A 19,070-nucleotide genomic window follows, 5' to 3' on the forward strand; every position below is an offset into this window, starting at 1 on the left:
TGCTGCCACTGCTGCCTCTGCTGCTGCTTCTGCTGCCTCTGCTGCCACTGCTGCCTCTGCTGCCTCTGCTACCACTGCTGCCACTGCTGCCTCTGGCGCCTCTGCTGCCCCTGCTGCCTATATTGCCACTGCTGCCTCTGCTGCCTCTACTGCCACTGCTGCCTCTGCTGCCACTGCTGCCTCTGCTGACGCTGCTGCCACTGCTGCCACTGCTGCCTCTGCTGCCACTGCTGCCTCTGCTGTCTCTCCTGCCACTGCTGCCTCTTCTGCTGCTGCCGCCACTGCTGCCTCTGCTGCCACTGCTGCCTCTACTGCCTTTGCTGCCACTGCTGCCACTGCTGCCTCTGCTGCCTCTGCTTCCTCTGCTGGCACTGCTGCCCCTGCTGCCTCTGCTGCCTCTGCTGCCACTGCTGCTGCCGCTGCTGCCACTGCTGCCTCTGCTGCCTCTGCTGCCACTGCTGCCCCTGCTGCCTTTGCTGCCACTGCTGTCCCTTCTGCTGCTGCCTCTGCTGCTGCTGCTGCCGCCACTGCTGCCGCTGCTGCCTCTGCTGCCTTTGCTTCCACTGCTGTCTCTGCTGCCACTGCTGCCTCTGCTGCCTCTGCTGCCACTGCTGCCTCTGATGCCTCTGCTGCCACTGATGCCTCTGCTGCCACTGCAGTCTCTGCAGCCTCTGCTGCCACGGCTGCCTCCGCTGACGCTGCTGACGCTGCTGCCACTGCTGCCTCTGATGCCACTGCTGCCTCTGCTGCCACTGCTGCCTCTGCTGCCACTGCTGCCTTTGCTGCTGCTGCTGCCACTGCTGTGACTGCTGCGACTGCTGCCTCTGTTGCCTCTGCTGCCACTGCTGCCTCTGCTGCCACTGCTGCCTCTGCTGCCTCTGCTGCCTCTGCTGCCACTGCTGCCACTGCTGCCACTGCTGCCTCTGCTGCCACTGCTGCCTCTGCTGCTGCTGCTGCCTCTGCTGCCACTGCTGCCTGTGCTGCCTCTGCTACCACTGCTGCCACTGCTGCCTCTGGTGCCTCTGCTGCCACTGCTGCCTCTGCCGCCTCTCCTGCCACTGCTGCCTCTTCTGCTGCTGCCGCCACTGCTGCCTCTACTGCCACTGCTGCCTCTGCTGCCACTGCTGCTGCCGCTGCTGCCACTGCTGCCTCTGCTGCCGCTTTTGCCTCTGCTGCCCCTGCTGCCCCTGCTGCCTCTGCTGGCACTGCTGCCCCTGCTGCCCCTGCTGCCTCTGCTGCCTCTCCTGCCACTGCTGCCTCTGCTGCCACTGCTGCCTCTGCTGACGCTGCTGCCACTGCTGCCACTGCTGCCTCTGCTGCCACTGCTGCCTCTGCTGCCTCTCCGGCCACTGCTGCCTCTTCTGCTGCTGCCGCCACTGCTGCCTCTGCTGCCACTGCTGCCTCTGCTGCCGCTGCTGCCACTGCTGCCACTGCTGCCACTGCTGCCTCTGCTGCTGCTGCCACCACTGCTGCAACTGCTGCCTCTGCTGTCTCTGCTGTCACTGCTACCTCTGCTGCCACTGCTGCCACTGCTGCCTCTGCTGCCGCTGCTGCCACTGCTGCCTCTGCTTCCTCTGCTGGCACTGCTGCCCCTGCTGCCTCTGCTGCCTCTGCTGCCACTGCTGCTGCCGCTGCTGCCACTGCTGACTCTGCTGCCTCTGCTGCCACTGCTTCCCCTGCTGCTGCTGCCGCCACTGCTGCCACTGCTGCCTCTGCTGCCTTTGCTGCCACTGCTGCCCCTGCTGCTGCTGCCTCTGCTGGTACTGCTGCTGCCTCTGCTGCCACTGCTGCCTCTGCTGCTGCTGCCGCCACTGCTGCCGCTGCTGCCTCTGCTGCCTTTGCTGCCACTGCTGTCTCTGCTGCCTCTGCTGCCACTGCTGCCTCTGCTGCCTCTGCTGCCACTGCTGCCTCTGATGACTCTGCTGCCACTGCTGCCTCTGCTGCCACTGCTGTCTCTGCAGCCTCTGCTGCCACTGCTGCCTCTGCTGACGCTGCTGCCTCTGCTGCCACTGCTGCCTCTGCTGCCTCTGCTGCCACTGCTGCCTCTGCTGCCACTGGTGCCACTGCTGCCACTGCTGCCTCTGCTGATGCTGCTGCCTCTGCTTCCACTGCTGCCTCTGCTGCCTCTGCTACCACTGCTGCCACTGCTGCCTCTGGTGCCTCTGCTGCCACTGCTGCCTCTGCTGCCACTGCTGCCTCTGCTGCCTCTGCTGCCACTGCTGCCTCTGCTGCCGCTGCTGCCTCTGCTGCCTCTGCTGCCACTGCTGCCCCTGCTGCCTCTGCTGCCCCTGCTGCCTCTACTGCCACTGCTGCCTCTGCTGCCTCTACTGCCACTGCTGCCTCTGCTGCCACTGCTGCCTCTGCTGACGCTGCTGCCACTGCTGCCACTGCTGCCTCTGCTTCCTCTACTGGCACTGCTGCCTCTGCTGCCTCTGCTGCCACTGCTGCTGCCGCTGCTGCCACTGCTGCCTCTGCTGCCGCTTTTGCCTCTGCTGCCCCTGCTGCCCCTGCTGCCTCTGCTGGCACTGCTGCCCCTGCTGCCCCTGCTGCCTCTGCTGCCTCTCCTGCCACTGCTGCCTCTGCTGCCACTGCTGCCTCTGCTGACGCTGCTGCCACTGCTGCCACTGCTGCCTCTGCTGCCACTGCTGCCTCTGCTGCCTCTCCGGCCACTGCTGCCTCTTCTGCTGCTGCCGCCACTGCTGCCTCTGCTGCCACTGCTGCCTCTGCTGCCGCTGCTGCCACTGCTGCCACTGCTGCCTCTGCTGCCTCTGCTGCCACTGCTGCCACTGCTGCCTCTGGTTCCTCTGCTGCTGCTGCCTCTGCTGCTGCTGCCCCCACTGCTGCCGCTGCTGCCTCTGCTGCCTCTGCTGCCACTGCTACCTCTGCTGCCTCTGCTGCCACTGCTGCCTCTGCTGCCACTGCTGCCTGTGCTGCGACTGCTGCCTCTGCTGCTGCTGCTGCTGCTGCTGCCTCTGCTGCCACTGCTGCCTCTGCTGCCTCTGCTGCTGCTGCCGAAACTGCTGCCACTGCTGCCTCTGCTGCCTCTGCTGCCACTGCTGCCTCTGCTGCCACTGCTGCCTCTGCTGCCTCTGCTGCCACTGCTGCCACTGCTGCCTCTGCTGCCACTGCTGCCTCTGCTGCCTCTGCTGCCACTGCTGCCTCTGCTGCCACTGATGCCTCTGCTTCCTCTGCTGCCACTGCTGCCACTGCTGCCTCTGCTGCTGCTGCCACCACTGCTGCAACTGCTGCCTCTGCTGCCTCTGCTGTCACTGCTACCTCTGCTGACACTGCTGCCACTGCTGCCTCTGCTGCCGCTGCTGCCACTGCTGCCTCTGCTGCCTCTGCTGCCACTGCTGCCTCTGCTGCCTCTGCTGCCACTGCTGCCTCTGCTGCCTCTGCTGCCACTGCTGCCTCTGCTGCCTCTGCTGCCTCTGCTGCCACTGCTGCCTCTGCTGCCACTGCTGCCTCTGCTGCCGATGCTGCCAGTGCTGCCTCTGCTTCCTCTGCTTCCTCTGCTGCCACTGCTGCCACTGCTGCCTCTGCTGCCACTGCTGCCTCTGGTGCTGCTGCCGAAACTGCTGCCACTGCTGCCTCTGCTGCCTCTGCTGCCACTGCTGCCTCTGCTGCCACTGCTGCCTCTGCTGCCACTGCTGCCTCTGCTGCCTCTGGTGCCACTGCTGCCTCTGCTGCCACTGATACCTCTGCTTCCTCTGCTGCCACTGCTGCCACTGCTGCCTCTGCTGCCACTGCTGCCTCTGCTGCCTCTGCTGCCTCTGCTGCCCCTGCTGTCCCTGCTGAACCTGCTGCCTCTGCTGCCTCTGCTGCCACTGCTGCCTCTGCTTCCACTGCTGCCTCTGCTGCCACTGCTGCCTCTGCTGCCTCTGCTGCCACTGCTGCCTGTGCTGCCACTGCTGCCTCTGCTGCCACTGCTACCTCTGCTGCCACTGCTGCCTCTGCTGCCTGTGCTACCACTGCTGCCACTGCTGCCTCTGGTGCCTCTGCTGCCACTGCTGCCTCGGCTGCCTCTGCTGCCAGTGCTGCCTCTGCTGCCTCTGCTGCCACTGCTGCCTCTGCTGCCACTGCTGCCACTGCTGCCTCGGCTGCCACTGCTGCCACTGCTGCCACTGCTGCCTCTGGTGCCTCTGCTGCCACTGCTGCCTCGGCTGCCTCTGCTGCCAGTGCTGCCTCTGCTGCCTCTGCTGCCACTGCTGCCTCTGCTGCCACTGCTGCCACTGCTGCCTCTGCTGCCACTGCTGCCTCGGCTGCCACTGATGCCACTGCTGCCACGGCTGCCTCTGCTGCCGCTTTTGCCTCTGCCGCCTCTGCTGCCACAGCTGCCTCTGATGCTGCTGCCGCCACTGCTGCCACTGCTGCCTCTGCTGCCTCTGCTGCCTCTGCTGCCACTGCTGCCTCTGCTGCCACTGCTGCATCTGCTGACGCTGCTGCCACTGCTGCCACTGCTGCCTCTGCTTCCACTGCTGCCTCTTCTGCCTCTGCTGCCACTGCTTCCTCTGCTGCTGCTGCCGCCACTGCTTCCTCTGCTGCCACTGCTGCCTCTGCTGCCTCTGCTCCCACTGCTGCCTCTGCTGCCACTGCTGCCTCTGCTGCCACTGCTGCCTCTGCTGCCACTGCTGCCTCTGCTGCCGCTGCCGCCACTGCTGCCTCTGCTGCCTCTGCTTCCTCTGCTGCCACTGCTGCCTCTGCTGCCTCTGCTGCCACTGCTGCCGCTGCTGCCACTGCTGCCTCTGCTGCCACTGCTGCCTCTGCTGCCTCTGCTGCCACTGCTGCCTCGGCTGCCACTGCTGCCACTGCTGACTCTGCTGCCTTTGCTGCCTCTGCTGCCACTGCTGCCTCTGCTGCCTCTTCTGCCTCTGCTGCCACTGCTGCCTCTGCTGCCACTGCTTCCTCTGCTGCCTCTTCTACCTCTGCTGCCACTGCTGCCTCTGCTGCCTCTGCTGCCACTGCTGCCTCTGCTGCCACTGCTGCCTCTGCTGCCACTGCTGCCACTGCAGCCACTGCTACCTCTTCTGCCTCTGCAGCCACTGCTGCCTCTGCTGCCACTGCTGCCTCTGCTGCCTCTTCTCGCTCTCCTGCCACAGCTGCCTCTGCTGCTGCTGCCGCCACTGCTGCCTCTGCTGCCACTGATGCCTCTGCTTCCTCTGCTGCCACTGCTGCCACTGCTGCCTCTGCTGCCTCTTCTGCCTTTGCTGCCACTGCTGCCTCTGCTGCCTCTGCTGCCACTGCTGCATCTGCTGACGCTGCTGCCACTGCTGCCACTGCTTCCTCTGCTTCCACTGCTGCCTCTGCTGCCTCTGCTGCCACTGCTCCCTCTGCTGCTGCTGCCGCCACTGCTGCCTCTGCTGCCACTGCTGCCTCTGCTGCCACTGCTACGTCGGCTGCCTCTGCTGCCTCTGCTGCCTCTGCTGCCTCTGCTGCCACTGCTGCCTCTGCTGCTGCCGCTGCTGCCACTGCTGCCACTGCTGCCTCTTCTGCCTTTGCTGCCTCTGCTGCCACTGCTGCCGCTGCTGCCTCTGCTGACGCTGCTGCCACTGCTGCCACTGCTGCCTCTGCTGCCACTGCTGCCTCTGCTGCCTCTCCTGCCACTGCTGCCTCTTCTGCTGCTGCCGCCACTGCTGCCTCTGCTGCCACTGCTGCCTCTACTGCCACTGCTGCCACTGCTGCCACTGCTGCCTCTGCTGCCTCTGCTTCCTCTGCTGGCACTGCTGCCCCTGCTGCCTCTACTGCCTCTGCTGCCACTGCTGCTGCCTCTGCTGCCACTGCTGCCCCGGCTGCCACTGCTGCCACTGCTGCCACTGCTGCCTCTGCTGCCGCTTTTGCCTCTGCCGCCTCTGCTGCCACAGCTGCCTCTGATGCTGCTGCCGCCACTGCTGCCACTGCTGCTTCTGCTGCCTCTGCTGCCACTGCTGCCTCTGCTGCCTCTGCTGCCACTGCTGCCTCTGCTGCCACTGCTGCCTCTGCTGCCTCTGCTGCCACTGCTGCCACTGCTGCCCCAGCTGCCTCTGCTGACCCTGCTGCCTCTACTCCCACTGCTGCCTCTGCTGCCTCTGCTGCCACTGCTGCCTCTGCTGCCACTGCTGCATCTGCTGATGCTGATGCCACTGCTGCCTCTGCTTCCACTGCTGCCTCTGCTGCCTCTGCTGCCACTGCTTCCTGTGCTGCTTCTTCCGCCACTGCTGCCTCTGCTGCCACTGCTGCCTCTGCTGCCTCTGCTGCCTCAGCTGCCTCTGCTGCCACTGCTGCCTCTGCTGCCACTGCTGCCTCTGCTGCTGCTGCTGCCACTGCTGCCTCTGCTGCCTCTGCTGCCACTGCTGCCACTGGTGCCTCTGCTGCTGCTGCTTCTGCTCCTGCTGCCCCCACTGCTGCCGCTGCTGTCTCTGCTGCCTCTGCTTCCTCTGCTGCCACTGCGGCTTCTGCTGCCTCTGCTGCCTCTGCTGCCACTGCTTCCACTGCTGCCTCTGCTACCGCTTCTGCCACTGCTGCCACTACTGCCTCTGCTGACTCTGCCGCCACTGCTGCCACTGCTGCCACTGTTGCCTCTGCTGCCACTGCTGCCTCTGCTGCTGCTGCCACCATTGCTGCTACTGCTGACTCTGCTGCCTCTGCTGCCACTGCTGCCTCTGCTGCCTCTCCTGCCACTGCTGCCTCTTCTGCTGCTGCCGCCACTGCTGCCTCTGCTGCCACTGCTGCCTCTACTGCCACTGCTGCCACTGCTGCCACTGCTGCCTCTGCTGCCTCTGCTTCCTCTGCTGGCACTGCTGCCCCTGCTGCCTCTACTGCCTCTGCTGCCACTGCTGCTGCCTCTGCTGCCACTGCTGCCCCGGCTGCCACTGCTGCCACTGCTGCCACTGCTGCCTCTGCTGCCGCTTTTGCCTCTGCCGCCTCTGCTGCCACAGCTGCCTCTGATGCTGCTGCCGCCACTGCTGCCACTGCTGCTTCTGCTGCCTCTGCTGCCACTGCTGCCTCTGCTGCCTCTGCTGCCACTGCTGCCTCTGCTGCCACTGCTGCCTCTGCTGCCTCTGCTGCCACTGCTGCCACTGCTGCCCCAGCTGCCTCTGCTGACCCTGCTGCCTCTACTCCCACTGCTGCCTCTGCTGCCTCTGCTGCCACTGCTGCCTCTGCTGCCACTGCTGCATCTGCTGATGCTGATGCCACTGCTGCCTCTGCTTCCACTGCTGCCTCTGCTGCCTCTGCTGCCACTGCTTCCTGTGCTGCTTCTTCCGCCACTGCTGCCTCTGCTGCCACTGCTGCCTCTGCTGCCTCTGCTGCCTCAGCTGCCTCTGCTGCCACTGCTGCCTCTGCTGCCACTGCTGCCTCTGCTGCTGCTGCTGCCACTGCTGCCTCTGCTGCCTCTGCTGCCACTGCTGCCACTGGTGCCTCTGCTGCTGCTGCTTCTGCTCCTGCTGCCCCCACTGCTGCCGCTGCTGTCTCTGCTGCCTCTGCTTCCTCTGCTGCCACTGCGGCTTCTGCTGCCTCTGCTGCCTCTGCTGCCACTGCTTCCACTGCTGCCTCTGCTACCGCTTCTGCCACTGCTGCCACTACTGCCTCTGCTGACTCTGCCGCCACTGCTGCCACTGCTGCCACTGTTGCCTCTGCTGCCACTGCTGCCTCTGCTGCTGCTGCCACCATTGCTGCTACTGCTGACTCTGCTGCCTCTGCTGCCACTGCTGCCTCTGCTGCCACTGCTGCCGCTGCTGCCACTGCTGCCTCTGCTGCCTCTGCTGCCTCTGCTGCCTCTGCTGCAACTGCTGCCTCGGCTGCCACTGCTGCCACTGCTGCCTCTGCTGCCACTGCTGCCTCTGCTGCTGCTGCCACCACTGCTGCAACTGCGGCCTCTGCTGCTGCTGCTGCCACTGCTGCCACTGCTGCCACTGCTGCCTCTGGTGCCGCTGCTGCCACTGCTGCCACTGCTGCCTCTGCTGCCACTGCTGCCACTGCTGCCACTGCTGCGACTGCTGCCTCTGTTGCCTCTGCTGCCACTGCTGCCTCTGCTGCCACTGCTGCCTCTGCTGCCACTGCTGCCTCTGCTGCTGCTGGCCACCATTGCTGCTACTGCTGACTCTGCTGCCTCTGCTGCCACTGCTGCCTCTGCTGCCACTGCTGCCTCTGCTGCCACTGCTGCCTCTGCTGCCACTGCTGCCTCTGCTGCCTCTGCTTCCACTGCTGCCACTGCTGCGACTGCTGCCTCTGTTGCCTCTGCTGCCATTGCTGCCTCTGCTGCCACTGCTGCCTCTGCTGGCACTGCTGCCTCTGCTGCTGCCTCTGCTGCCACTGCTGCCTCTGCTGCCTCTGCTACCACTGCTGCCACTGCTGCCTCTGGTGCCTCTGCTGCCCCTGCTGCCTCTACTGCCACTGCTGCCTCTGCTGCCTCTACTGCCACTGCTGCCTCTACTGCCACTGCTGCCTCTGCTGCCACTGCTGCCCCTGCTGACGCTGCTGCCACTGCTGCCACTGCTGCCTCTGCTGCCACTGCTGCCTCTGCTGCCTCTCCTGCCACTGCTGCCTCTTCTGCTGCTGCCGCCACTGCTGCCTCTGCTGCCACTGCTGCCTCTACTGCCTCTGCTGCCACTGCTGCCACTGCTGCCTCTGCTGCCTCTGCTGGCACTGCTGCCCCTGCTGCCTCTACTGCCTCTGCTGCCACTGCTGCTGCCTCTGCTGCCACTGCTGCCTCTGCTGCCACTGCTGCAACTGCTGCCACTGCTGCCTCTGCTGCCGCTTTTGCCTTTGCCGCCTCTGCTGCCACAGCTGCCTCTGATGCTGCTGCCGCCACTGCTGCCACTGCTGCCTCTTCTGCCTCTGCTGCCACTGCTGCCTCTGCTGCCTCTGCTGCCACTGCAGCCTCTGCTGCCACTGCTGCCTCTGCTGCCTCTGCTGCCACTGCTGCCACTGCTGCCCCAGCTGCCTCTGCTGACCCTGCTGCCTCTACTGCCACTGCTGCCTCTGCTGCCTCTGCTGCCACTGCTGCCTCTGCTGCCACTGCTGCATCTGCTGACGCTGCTGCCACTGCTGCCACGGCTGCCTCTGCTTCCACTGCTGCCTCTGCTGCCTCTGCTGCCACTGCTTCCTCTGCTGCTGCTGCCGCCACTGCTGCCTCTGCTGCCACTGCTGCCTCTGCTGCCTCTGCTGCCACTGCTACCGCGGCTGCCTCTGCTGCCTCTGCTGCCTCTGCTGCCACTGCTGCCTCTGCTGCCGCTGCTGCCACTGCTGCCTCTGCTGCTGCCTCTGCTGCCAATGCTGCCACTGCTGCCTCTTCTGCCTTTGCTGCCTCTGCTGCCACTGCTGCCCCTGCTGCCTCTGCTGCCCCTGCTGCCTCTGCTGCCTCTGCTGCCACTGCTGCGTCTGCTGCCGCTGCTGCCGCTGCTGCCACTGCTGCCTCTGCTGCCTCTGCTGCCACTGCTGCCACTGGTGCCTCTGCTGCTGCTGCTTCTGCTCCTGCTGCCCCCACTGCTGCCACTGCTGTCTCTGCTGCCTCTGCTGCCACTGCTACCTCTGCTGCCTCTGCTGCCACTGCTGCCTCTGCTGCCACTGCTGCCTCTGCTGCCTCTCTGCCACTGCTGCCACTGCTGCCTCTGCTGCCTCTGCTTCTTCTGCTTCTACTGCTGCCACTGCTGCCTCTGCTGCCTCTGCTGCCTCTGCTTCTTCTGCTTCCACTGCCGCCACTGCTGCCACTGCTGCCTCTGCTGCCTCTGCTTCTTCTGCTTCCACTGCTGCCACTGCTGCCTCTGCTGCCTCTGCTGCCACTGCTGCCACTGCTGCCTCTGCTACCGCTGCTGCCACTGCTGCCACTACTGCCTCTGCTGCCTTTGCCGCCACTGCTGCCACTGCTGCCACTGTTGCCTCTGCTGCCACTGCTGCCTCTGCTGCTGCTGCCACCATTGCTGCTACTGCTGACTCTGCTGCCTCTGCTGCCACTGCTGCCTCTGCTGCCACTGCTGCCGCTGCTGCCTCTGCTGCCTGTGCTGCCACTGCTGCCTCTGCTGCTGCTGCTGCCACTGCTGCCATTGCTGCGACTGCTGCCTCTGTTGCCTCTGCTGCCACTGCTGCCTCTGCTGCCACTGCTGCCTCTGCTTCTGCTGCTGCCACTGCTGCGACTGCTGCCTCTGTTGCCTCTGCTGCCACTGCTGCCTCTGCTGCTGCCTCTGCTGCCACTGCTGCCTCTGTTGCCTCTGCTACCACTACTGCCACTGCTGCCTCTGGTGCCTCTGCTGCCCCTGCTGCCTCTACTGCCACTGCTGCCTCTGCTGCCTCTACTGCCACTGCTGCCTCTGCTGCCACTGCTGCCTCTGCTGACACTGCTGCCACTGCTGCCACTGCTGCCACTGCTGCCTCTGCTGCCACTGCTGCCTCTGCTGCCTCTCCTGCCACTGCTGCCTCTTCTGCTGCTGCCGCCACTGCTGCCTCTGCTGCCACTGCTGCCTCTACTGCCTCTGCTGCCACTGCTGCCACTGCTGCCTCTGCTGCCTCTGCTTCCTCTGCTGGCACTGCTGCCCCTGCTGCCTCTACTGCCTCTGCTGCCACTGCTGCTGCCTCTGCTGCCTCTCCTGCCTCGGCTGCCACTGCTGCCACTGCTGCCACTGCTGCCTCTGCTGCCGCTTTTGCCTCTGCCGCCTCTGCTGCCACAGCTGCCTCTGATGCTGCTGCCACCACTGCTGCCACTGCTGCCTCTGCTGCCTCTGCTGCCACTGCTGCCTCTCCTGCCTCTGCTGCCACTGGTGCCTCTGCTGCCACTGCTGCCTCTGCTGCCACTGCTGCCACTGCTGCCCCAGCTGCCTCTGTGACCCTGCTGCCTCTACTGCCACTGCTGCCTCTGCTGCCTCTGCTGCCACTGCTGCATCTGCTGACGCTGCTGCCACTGCTGCCACTGCTGCCTCTGCTTCCACTGCTGCCTCTGCTGCCTCTGCTGCCACTGCTTCCTCTGCTGCTGCTGCCGCCACTGCTGCCTCTGCTGCCACTGCTGCCTCTGCTGCCTCTGCTGCCACTGCTACCGCGGCTGCCTCTGCTGCCTCTGCTGCCACTGCTGCCTCTGCTGCCTCTGCTGCCACTGCTGCCTCTGCTGCTGCCGCTGCTGCCACTGCTGCCACTGCTGCCTCTTCTGCCTTTGCTGCCTCTGCTGCCACTGCTGCCCCTGCTGCCTCTGCTGCCCCTGCTGCCTCTGCTACCTCTGCTGCCTCTGCTGCCACTGCTGCCTCAGCTGCCTCTGCTGCCACTGCTGCCTCTGCTGCCACTGCTGCCTCTGCTGCCGCTGCTGCCACTGCTGCCTCTGCTGCCTCTGCTGCCACTGCTGCCACTGGTGCCTTTGCTGCTGCTGCTTCTGCTTCTGCTGCCCCCACTGCTGCCGCTGCTGTCTCTGCTGCCTCTGCTGCCACTGCTACCTCTGCTGCCTCTGCTGCCACTGCTGCCTCTGCTGCCACTGCTGCCTCTGCTGCCTCTGCTCCCACTGCTGCCTCTGCTGCCACTGCTGCCTCTGCTGCCACTGCTGCCTCTGCTGCCGCTGCCGCCACTGCTGCCACTGCTGCCTCTGCTGCCTCTGCTGCCTCTGCTGCCACTGCTGCCTCGGCTGCCACTGCTGCCACTGCTGCCACTGCTGCCACTGCTGCCTCTGCTGCTGCTGCCGCCACTGCTGCCACTGCTGCCTCTGCTGCCTGTGCTGCCACTTCTGCCTCTGCTGCCTCTGCTGCCACTGCTGCCTCTGCTGCCTCTGCTGCCACTACTACCGCGGCTGCCTATGCTGCCTCTGCTGCCTCTGCTGCCACTGCTGCCTCGGCTGCCTCTGCTGTCTCTGCTGCCTCTGCTGCCACTGCTGCTGCCGCTGCTGCCACTGCTGCCACTGCTGCCTCTGCTGCCTCTGCTGCCACTGCTGGCCCTGCTGCCTCTGCTGCCCCTGCTGCCTCTGCTGCCTCTGCTGCCTCTGCTGCCACTGCTGTCTCAGCTGCCTCTGCTGCCACTGCTGCCTCTGCTTCCACTGCTGCCTCTGCTGCCGCTGCTGCCACTGCTGCCTCCGCTGCCTCTGCTGCCACTGCTGCCACTGGTGCCTCTGCTGCTGCTGCCTCTGCTCCTGCTGCCCCCACTGCTGCCACTGCTGCCTTCTGCTGCCTCTGCTGCCTCTGCTGCCTCTGCTGCCACTGGATGTCAGCATGTAGAAGAATGCAAATGGATCCATACTTATTCCTCTCCTCAAAACTCAAGTCCAAATGGATCAAATACCTAAATATAAAACAGGATACACTGAACCTGATAAGAGAAAAGTGGGAAATAATCTTGAATTCGTTGGCATAGGAGACAACTTCCTGAACAGAACACTAATAGTGCAAGCACTAAGACAAGCAATTAATAAATAAGACTTCAGGAAATGGAAAAGCTTCTGTTAAGGCAAAGTACACTGACAATTGGACAAAATGGCAGTCTAAACAGAATGGGAAAATATTTTTAGCAACTATACATCCAGTAGAGGAGTAATATCCAAAATATATAAAGAACTAGAGAAACTAGATTTCAAAAACTCAAATAATTCAGCTAAAAAAATGGGGTATGGTTCTAAACAGAATTCTCAATAGAGGAAACTCAAATGCCTGAGGAACACTTAAAAACTTATTCAACATCCTTAGCCATCATGGAAATGCAAATCCAAACTACTTTGAGATTTCATCTTATACTTGTCAGAATGGCCAAGATAAATAAAAAACAAGAGACAGCACATGCTGACAAGAATATGGGGCAAGGGTACCCCTCCATTGCTGATGGGAGTAGAAAGTTGTACAACCACTATGTAAATTAGTATGGAGATTCCTCAGAAAGTTGGGAATTGATCTACCTTAAGACCCAGCTATACCAGCTGGGTAGAGGCAGCGCACACCTGTAATCCCAGCACTCTGGGAGGCAGAGGCAGGCGAATTTCTGAGTTCGAGGCCAGCCTGGTCTACAGAGTGGGTTCCAGGACAGTCAGGGCTACACAGAGAAACCCTGTCTCAAAAAACCAAAACAAACAAACAAACAAACAAACAAAAAAAGACCCAGCTATAACACTGTTGGGCATATACCCAAAGGATGCTGCATCCTACCACAAGGACACTTTCTTGAAAATGTTCATTGCTGGTTTATTCATAATAGCCAGAGACTGAAAATAACCTAGATGTCCCTGAACAGAAGAATGGATAAAGGAAATGTAATTCATTAACACAATGGAGTATTACTCTGCTGTTAAAAAGAATGAAATCATGAAATTTACAGCAAATGGATGGAACTAGTAATAATCATCCTGAGTGAGGTAACCCAGACTCAGAATGATAAATATGGTATGCATTCACTTTTATGTGGATACTAGCCATTAAATAACCAACTTACAATCTATAGACCCAGAGAGACTGGGTATAAAGGAAGGGACTAGGTGTAACACATAGATCTGATCTCCTTGCAAGGGGAAAAATAGAATATATTTTATGGATGAACTGGAGGTGGGGAATGGGAAAGAGTTTAGGTAGGGAGAGGGAAGGGAGATGAGTTTAAGGGAGGGATTGCAGGGAGAGACAGCTGGAATTGCAGGGCATTTGGGGGATATTGAAATCTCATGCAGTGGAAACTTTCTAAAATATATGAAGGTGATCCTAATAAGGTGTCCTAATATTGGTAGAGATGAAGTCCCAACTGGCCACCTCTTGTTAATAAAGGAAGCTTCCAATACTGGGACTGAGTTGCATTCAGTTGAGTTCTTTGCCAAGAGGGTCCCATGGAAATCCCCAAACAACCTAGGCTATTGTCAAACTGGTAACTGGGCCCCAATTGCTGAAGACAATACCCACACAGTTTATTCTACATGGACAATTCGAGTTGGTGCCTACATGAAGCCTTCACTCCTATGTTCTAGTCTCTTTGGTGTGAGAAGGTACTCTGCAGGCTACCAAGAGTGAGATGTAAATGGTAACACAGCCACAAAAAACCTTTGGCCTATAATCAGTCCTGCCTACAAGATATGGTAGGGCAATGGTGGCAACGAACTTGTGGGAGTTCCCAATGAATGTCTAATTTGACTTAAGGACCACTCCATGGAAGGAATCTATACCTAGCACTGCATGAATGACCAAGAACCAGAGACTAGATAGCCAAGAGACCTGGGATAAAACCAAATAATATTGGTAAAAATAAAGGGGAGCTGGAGAGATGGCTCAGTGGTTAAGAGCACTGTCTGCTCTTCCAGAGGTCTTGAGTTCAATGCCAGCAACCACATGGTGGCTCACAACCATCTGATGACCTCTTCTGATGTATCTGAAGACAGCTACAGTGTACTCATATAAACAAATAAATCTTTAGGAAAAAGGATCAATAAAATGACTCCCGATGATATTCTGCTATATGCCTTAATCAGCCATCATCAGAGGCACTTCTCTGGCAGCAGCAGATGGGAACAGATGCATTCCTGCTCATGCGGGCACACACACACATACATACATATGCACACACAGAGGGGAGGGTCCTTAGAACACACAACTGTAAATGAGATTATGTCTCCATCAAATCCTTTCCTCAGGAGTTCAGGGGACCCTTCAGAGGAGGAGGCAGAAAGGAGGGATGGAGAACAGCAGGAGAACAAGGTCTGTAAAAGTAAACAAGGCTCATATGAAGTCACAGAGACTGGAGCAGCAAACTCAGAGCATTCACATGTGTGCAGCAGGTTCTCTGCATATACACTTTTTATAGGACTTCTGAGTGTGTGAAGGAGTGGATTTCCGATTCTTGGTGTTCCTGCTCCCCAGACTTCTGTTGGGTTGCCTGGTCCGGCTTCCATGTGGTGGATTTCATTTTATCTTTATTAAACATGATATAGTGTATGAGAATAAGAATCTATTTTCATTTTAAAAATAAAATAATAAAGTCTTAATTCTAAATAATGCAGTCAGATTAAATTTCTACTCTCTTGATGAAAATTTCATTTTAATACATTAAGCCTTGGGAGGCAAACACAACATTCACCCAAATGACAACAGTATGTCATTTTTTTTTTCCAGAGACAGGGTTTCTCTGTGTAGCCCTGGCTGTCCTGGAATTCACTCTGTAGACCAGGCTGGCCTCGAACTCAGAAATCTGCCTGCCTCTGCCTCCCAAGTGCTGGGATTACAGGCATGCGCCACCACGCCCGGCTAAGTATGTCATTTTTAAAATGTCTTAGGTTATGGGTTCTGTTCCTATGCTGCCCATTTCCTGTTGAGTTTTCATACTGGTTTGCAATTTTACATTGTAAATAAGAAGATTTTATTTTTATTTTTATGTTCTTTAATGTTGTGATTTATCTCTTAGACCCAATTACAGTATAATTTTATGAAGAATGTAAAATAAACCACCCTATTTTTGAGACAGTGTCTCTCTGTGCAGCCCTGGGTTGCTTTGAACTCACAATCTTCTGGGTTCCACCTCTTGGTTCAGGGATTACAAGTTCATGCCACTACTAGAGTCGCCTCTTAATTACTTAATGTGGGTGCTTCAGGGTTGTCTTTGGTTTAAGAAGAAATTCCTTAGTGATCCAGGCTCATAACACACTGCCACAAGGTATGGACAACTGATGTATTCTGTATGCTCAGTTAAAGCAAGATCTTTCTGGCCTTGTCCCCTATCCCTTCTCTTGCTTGACTTTCCTAAGGCTAGCTATAAAAACTAGCAATTCCTCTTCTTCAATGCAAGGCATAAAACCTGGAAATGGCGCTCTAAACTTCTGTCTTTTTTTTTTTTTCCCGAGACAGAGTTTCTCTGTGTAGCCCTGGCTGTCCTGGAACTCACTCTGTAGACCAGGCTGGCCTCAAACTCAGAAATCTGCCTGCCTCTGCCTCCCAGAGTCCTGGGATTACAGGCGTGCACCACCACCACCACCTGGCAACTTCTGTCTTTCTATATGGGAGTTGGCCATAAATTTGAGAATTTGCCTTATCTAATAGGACATGGGCCCTCATTCCACTGATGCCCTACATCTGGGGATAAGAATAGAGAGAGGCCAAACTGGACAGGTCCCCACTGGTCCATCTGAGTCAGTGTTCTATTACTGTAACACACACACACACACACACACACAGGTCTGAGCCTAGGTTGGTGGTTCATGCCTTTTATCCCAGCACTTGGAAAGCTAAGGCAGGAGAGTCATGAGTTCTAAGCCAGCCTGGGACCTACCTTATCTCAAAACAAAACAAAAATAAAAACAAGCTGTAATAAACTCAATCATAATTTGTTCAATTTACTTTTGTGAAATGTTGCTTCGTGTGCATTCACCAAGCACTTATACATCTGTGTCTTTTCAATATGTTTTTCTAAGCATTTCTTTATCTCTCCATCTTTTAAGTATATTTTAAAATGAGGACAGGAATCTTAGAGGGACAAAAGCTGCAACAAAAATTACTTGCATGCTTTTAGCAGAATAGGACTCCTCCAGAACTAGTTATTTTTAGAAAGCACGTCTCTCTCCGCCTCCATGGCTGAAAGGAAGTGCAGACACCATCTGTCCTAAGCTCAGCAGCTGGAACTGGAAGCCAATCGCCCAGCTCTGGGGGTGGCAGGGAGGAGGCAGCAGGCCTCGCTGCTGATTTGCTGATTGTTGTCGCAGTGTGGTGTGTGCTGGGTGTCGCTCAGAAAATGGAAATGGGGCCCTCTGCTGGGCTATGGACCAAATTCCATCTAGGGAATTTTCTGGAAAGAAATTAGCCATAGTGAAGGGTAATATTCAAAGAGCCAAAGAAAAAGAACCAAGTATCCATCTGAGTTTAAATGCCAGTTAGAAACAGCTTAGAAAATTTATTTGGGTCATCAAATTAGAAAGCTCATTCCCCCTCTCTTTTGCGTTAGTAATACATAGGGTGTATTGAATTTAGGTCTGTTTTTAAAATGAATGACTAAAATTGTATTTTTTTTTTAAAAAATCATCATTATGAAAAGCAAAACTGTGGTTTTAAACATACTTAACTTTATTATCTTCAGAATATTAGTAAACATTGGTATCTTAATTAGTTTAGTGTGTGTGTGTGTGTGTGTGTGTGTGTGTGTGTGTGTGCATGCATACTATGTAGCAGGCACATGTGGAGGTCAGAGGACACCCCCAGGGACTCAGTTCTCTCCTTCTACCAGTCGATCAGGCTTGGTGTCAGATATCTTTACCCACTAAGCTCTCTGTGACTCCAAACATTTGTAGTTTTGCTTTGTTCTTTAAATATCAGACCTGTTTTTTAAAGATCTACCTGGGTAGTGTTCTGACAGTTTTCTTCTCAGAGTCCCTTAACTCCTCTGGTCCAGTTGCTTGGACCAGAAGTTTTAAGCAGAGGATGTTATACAAGCAATTGAATTATGAGTCTGAAACCCTTTGATACAGATGTTTAGAAATTGTTAGTGTCAGTATAAGGCTGATTCTTCACTCCTTACATGTGTTATTAGTTAAAAAGAGTAGTTATTAAAGACATTGCTGTGTAGACATCCACACACTCGTTAAACACAGTCATTTAAAGGAATGTGTTAACTTAGAAAGTTGCTGTTGTGTTATTTCCAAGTGAATAAAAATAACATGTAGAAGAATGAGCACTCCCTAATCTCATTTCCATTTTTTTTAAAAATAATTATCTTAGAGCCTGATTCTGCAGTCCAGTGTCAGAGCAATTGCTTCTTATGTGTGACTCTGAGCTTGGTCTGAAGCATTGTAAAACAGAACTGTCTTAATAGAAGACCAACAGAAACTTCAGAAGCACAGCAAATAATTAAATGTTAAGGGGTTTGTTTCTTTCATGACTACTGACTTGTCAATCATAAAAAAATCTTTTTCTTCTTTTATTCTTTTTTGAAATGGAAGAGTGCATCTCACTATGTAGCCTAGGGTAGCCTCAAACTCAGGGTCTTCCTGCCTTTGTTTTTATAAGATTGCTAGTCTCACTTTAAAATATACTTAAAAGATATACAGACATGGAAATGCTTAGAAAAAAGATATTGAAAAACACTGATGTATAAATAGTGAAAATACATTAAGAAACACATTGCAATAGTAAATTGAACATATGTGCACCACCATACACAGCTCTGCCCTTGTTTTAAATTTTAATTTCATATATCCACAGTGTTTTGTTTTGCATTAAAGCTTTTATATTATTTTGGTGTGAGGACTAATAAAATACTTACCGTATTTTCCTGTTTGTACCCCTCAAGAAGCTACTAGAGTAGCCTAGAAACATTGAGAAGCGATTTGCCTTTCTTAGGGAAAGAACATAGGGAGAAATTAGTAGAAAGCTGTTTTGATGTAAGAATTCTGAGGAATAAAACCCTGGCTCTCAAAAATTATAGACAAATCCTTCTGTTACTAAAGCTGTGCATCTCCAACCACAGTGACAACTTTTAATGGAAAAAAATGCTCAAAAATCTTAGACTAATTCTGTTTTATAAGTGGGAAGCTGCCCCCCAAAAGACTATAGAACAAATAATCTATCATAACCAAAAATAGACCCATTTCAGGGTCTTGAATAAAGAACAGGCAAAATAGTGTGGTATCTTAATGCATGCTATTTTGACATCCAAAGTTCCAAAGGATTCCATTTCCTTTATCTTATATTGGTAACACAGCTGGGAATGGTAGCCCATGCTTGTCATCATTTGGGAAGTGTAAGCAAGAGAATCAGGAATTCAAGGTCAGCCTTAGATACACATAACTAGTTTGAGGCCAGCCTATGCCCTATGCTTCTGTTCTTCCAGAGGACCTAGGTATTATTTCCAGCACCCCCATCAGGCGTCTCACAACTCCCTCTAATTCCAGTTCCAAGGGATATGACACTCTCTGGGCTCTATTTCATGGGCTATGACACCCTTTGGGCTGTATAAGTATCAGGCATGAATATACACACAGAGAGACAGACAGAGAGAGAGAGAGAGAGAGAGAGAGAGAGAGAGAGAGAGAGAGAGAGATTTTTTTTTTTTTTTTTAAAATAGTACTAGCCGGGCAGTGGTGGCACATGCCTGTAATCCCAGTGCTTGGGTGGCAGAGGTAGGCGGATTTCTGAGTTCAAGGCCAGCCTGGTCTACAGAGTGAGTTCCAGGACAGCCAGGGC

The 19,070-nt window shown here is 56.5% G+C and overlaps 1 protein-coding gene across 2 annotated transcripts in view; it reads right to left on the bottom strand.

The window, feature by feature from the left end:
- Window positions 1-19,070, bottom strand: part of Araf (A-Raf proto-oncogene, serine/threonine kinase) — a 100,847-nt gene that overhangs the window by 57,145 nt on the left and 24,632 nt on the right. The gene's annotated exons all lie outside the window — the stretch shown is intronic.

This window comes from Apodemus sylvaticus, chromosome X, assembly GCF_947179515.1.
Source record: "Apodemus sylvaticus chromosome X, mApoSyl1.1, whole genome shotgun sequence".
NCBI classification, from domain to species: domain Eukaryota; kingdom Metazoa; phylum Chordata; class Mammalia; order Rodentia; family Muridae; genus Apodemus; species Apodemus sylvaticus.